The 4348-nt window shown below is 37.4% G+C and overlaps 1 non-coding gene across 1 annotated transcript; it reads right to left on the reverse strand.

The window, feature by feature from the left end:
• Positions 1-407: 407 nt before the first annotated feature.
• LOC128566153 (U1 spliceosomal RNA) lies at positions 408-568 on the reverse strand. Its single transcript, XR_008374449.1, has one exon. It is a non-coding gene; the product is annotated as a U1 spliceosomal RNA (small nuclear RNA).
• Between the last annotated feature and the right edge of the window lie 3780 nt (positions 569-4348).

Below are 4348 nucleotides of genomic sequence, written 5' to 3' on the forward strand. Positions count from 1 at the left end.
TTCCTACTAGTTAGTAATTGTACCTTTATAATAAATTTAATTCTAATGTATCAAAAACAATCTGTGCCATTTAGGGGTTCTCCTGGCTGGAAAGAGTATAGATATTCCAAGGGTTTCTCTTCATCTGGCAGCTCAGGGGAGCCATATTATGGTGGTGAAAGTGATGATATTCCCATTACACGGGGACATCTAAAATGATTAGAATTGCCTAATCTAATCAATTGCCAAGACTTCTTGTTTAATCTTAATGATTGGGTATAAGTGGTAAGTTTCAAAAATTATTTTGGTGAAGGGGAGAAATCAAAATAAGGAGACATTAGATTATTGACAATTATGTCTATGGATATACTCTTATAAAACAAATATAGCTATAAAGAAGGTTTAAATTAATTTTTTTTTCTTTTTTAGAGGAGAGTGCAAATGCAGTCCCCTACTACCACAAATTATGCTGTTGAGTTTCCCACATTTGGGGAAATCGCAGGGGTCAGCACATCCAGAGTGCAATGGATAAGCCTTGCCTGGGAAAACCACTTTCATGATCATGATATCTCCCCTGTCAGGTAAGTATTCAAATTAATTTTCATTATAATACCGGCTCACCTGTCCTTACATTCACTTGACCCCTTTCCTATGGAGCAACTTGCTGCTTCTCAGCCCCAAATCCACCATCCAGACCCTAAATTCCTCCTGCCTGATTGTCCCTGACCCAACCTTCCAGGGAAGATTGGTCTTTCATTTGCATGACCTTGCCTCTGGCTCAGAGGCTATGCCCAGAGTTTCTGTTTGTGGCTTCTCCCCAGTTCCAGCTCAGAAGTCCTCATGTGAGGGGAAGGCAGGCTCCAACTTGAGAGGCTTTGGGCAACTGCTTTAGCATGTTGTGAGTGGAACCTGGAGATCCCAGTAAACATTGGCCTGCCAGCACAGATCTCAACCCACCTGCCCCAGCATCTATGGGAACCCTGTGCCTGCAAAGCAGCCTGGCACTTGCTTGTTCTCAATTTCATCTTCCCAGGCTTCTGCCTCTTGCCTGCATGTTCCTGACTCCACCCCACAGGTCACATTAGCCCTACCATCTACAAGAACATTCCTTTTGGCTCAGAGACTCTGTTCTGAAGCTCTTCTTTTCTCTCCTCCTCAAACCCAGTTCTGAAACTCTCATTCTAGAGTCTGAGGCTCTGCCTCTGTGTCTCCAGAACTCTCATGGGGCTTGAGATACAATCCCCATGTCTCCTGCCTTTCACCTGTACTCCCAAATGCTACACAGACCCTCCACCATTAAAGTGGACTCAAAGAACTACTCAAAAGTACAACACTGACCCCAAAGCCACAAGCCATTAGCATACTGTGACCTACTTTGAGCAAACACACACAACCCAGAAACCATAACAACCTTATCCAGCTTCTGGGGTTACCACAATGGGAGATCCTAAGTAAAGCAATCCTCACAACCCCAGCCTCAGTGAAGAGCATCTCACCCAACTTTCAACACAGACATCCTACAACTAGCTGGAGAATTCCCAGTAACAAGAACACTGAAAACCTATTAGCCCTGAAATGAGAAGACAAGTTTCAGTGAGAGGAAACTAGCGAAAGAACCTGGTTATAAGAAAAAGCAAAACAGCTTAACATCCCTAAGGGGGCACAAAGCTATTGCAGTAACTATGAAATGACAGAAATGTAGTTCAGGATATAGATGGCAAAGAAGATAACTGAAAATGAAGAGAAAGTTGAGAAACAACAAATACAAACCCAGACATTATTTCAGAAAATTAATAAAAAGTCACTGAAAAACATGACAAAATTCAGAAGGCCATAATAGAAATTAGGGAAATGAAAGAGTGATTCAGGGATTTTCAAAATGCAGTAGAGAGTTTCAGCAACAGATTAAACCAAGGAGAAGGAAGAATCTCAGAGCTTGAAGATAGGGCTCTTGAGCTAACCCAATCATTTAAAAAGACAGAGAAGAGAACAAAAGAAGGCAAAGAATCAAGTAAAGAAATAGGGGACTATGAGACTATATGAACTATAGGTAAATCTGAGGGGGATGAAGAAAGTGCTAAAAGCATGGACAATCTAATTGAGGGAATTATGGTAGAAAATGGCCCTACTATCAATAGAGATTCAGCTATCCAGATATAAGGTGGTCATTGAACTCAGAGGAAATTCATAGCAAACAAGACACTTCTAAAACACATAGTATTCAACCTATCCAAAGTCAAATGAAAGAGAAATTCTATAGACAGGCAAATGTGGAGGGAGTTTCAAAGACCAGGCCAGATCTGTCTTGCAGGAAATACTGAGAACTACACTCTATGTGGATCAGCACAAGAGACACTCACCAGTGTATAATCACCCAAAAGCTAGAAGCCAGAGGCCAGTCACCACAATGGCTCAAGAGGTAAAACATAGCAATGAAGTTCTATTCAACAAGTGAGCAGAAATCTACTCCACATATACATTCTTTTAATAAAAGCCAGTGGCTTGAACTCCTCACTCAAGAGAAATAAGCTGGCTCCATGAATAAAATAATAGAAGCCAAGTGTCTTCTGTCCTTAGGACAAAAGCACATCTGACCCATAAAGATTCATTCAGACTCAATGTGAAGGGATGGAAAACAATATTCCATTCAAATGGAAATCCAAAGAAAATTAATATAGCATTTCTCATATCAGATAATATAGACCTCAAATCAACAAAAAGTAAGAAAGGCAAAAAATGCTCAATGTACAATGGTAAAGGGAAAATTTTAACAAGAAGACAAAAAATTTTAAATATTTATGCACCTGGCACAGATGTGCCCAGATTCACAAAGCAACTTTTACTTGATTTCATTAAAATGATACAAAGAAGCACCATAATACCTCAGGACTTCCATACCTGAATCGACAGATCCTCCCAACAGAAAATAAACAAAGAAACAGTGGACTTAAACATAACTCTAGAAAAAATGAGCCTAACAGACATTTATAGACCATTCTATCCCCAAACCACTTAATATATGTTCTTCTCATCAGCTCATAGAACATTCTCTAAGATTGGTCACATCCTAGGTCCCACAACATGTCTCAACAAGTTAAAAAAATTAGAAATTATACCATATATCGCTTTAGACAACAGTGAGATAAAATTAGAAATAAATTCCAACAGAAACATTCATGTCTACACAGAGCCACTGAACAATAATTCTGTTAAGGAGGAAATTAAGATGCAAATCGAAAGATTCTTTGAAGTAAATGATAAAGGGAACACAAGTTACCAAAATCTGTGGAATACAGCTAAAATAATCCCAAGAGGAAAATTTATAGCTGTAAATGCCTTGATCACAAATAAAAATCTAATAAAATTTCTAAAGGAACTGGAAAAGAAGAAGACACCAATTCTAAACCTAGCAGAAGAAGAAATAACAAAGATTAGAGCAGAAAAAATAGAAATTTATAAGAAAAGAATTATACAGAAGATTAATCAAATAAAATGTAAATGTTGGTTCCTTGAAAAGATAAAATTGACAGGACTCTTGCTAGACTAAAAGGAAGGAGAAAAGAAAGGACTCTACTAAGTTTGAACAGAAGTGAAAAGGTGAAGTCACAAGTGAAAACATGGAAATAAAAAATATCATCTTTGAATGCTATAAAGATCTCTATGAACATAAACTTCAAAATGTGGAGGAAATGAAAAAATTCTTAGAAACACATAGCCTTCCTAGGCTCAATCAGGAAGAAATAGAATTTCTGAACAGACCAAGTGCCAAAATTAAAGCAGCAATAAAAATATTCCAACAAAAATAAAAGTCCTGGACCAGTTCCATGCCCAAATTTTACTAGACCTACAAAGAACTGCTATCTGTACCACAAAAATTATTCCATAATTCATATTATGAAGAAAAATTCACCTTGATGCTGAAGCCAGTATAGAACACAATGACAAGAAAACAAAACAAAACAAGAACAACAAAAAAAACACTATAGACCAATATCCTTTATGGAGATAGATGCAAAAATTCTCAGTAAAATCCTAGCTCACTGAATTCAGCTGCACATTAAAAAAATAATCCACCATGACCAGGCAGGCTTCATTCCAGGGATACAAAGATAGTTTAACATATGCACATCTATAGATGTAATTCTCAGCACTTAAACAGGTTCAAAAACAAAGACCATAATGTCTTCCTGATACAGAAAAATAATTTGATGAAAATCAGCATCATTTTATGATAATAACACTTAACATAATGGGCATAGATGAGACTTGCATCAAAATTATAAAGCCACATGCAACAAACCTATAGCAAAAATCATAGTCAAAGGGGAAAGGTTGAAAATGTTCCCACTTTAGAACTGGAACTAGACAA

Source organism: Nycticebus coucang, chromosome 14 (assembly GCF_027406575.1).
Source record: "Nycticebus coucang isolate mNycCou1 chromosome 14, mNycCou1.pri, whole genome shotgun sequence".
In the NCBI taxonomy this organism is placed as follows: domain Eukaryota; kingdom Metazoa; phylum Chordata; class Mammalia; order Primates; family Lorisidae; genus Nycticebus; species Nycticebus coucang.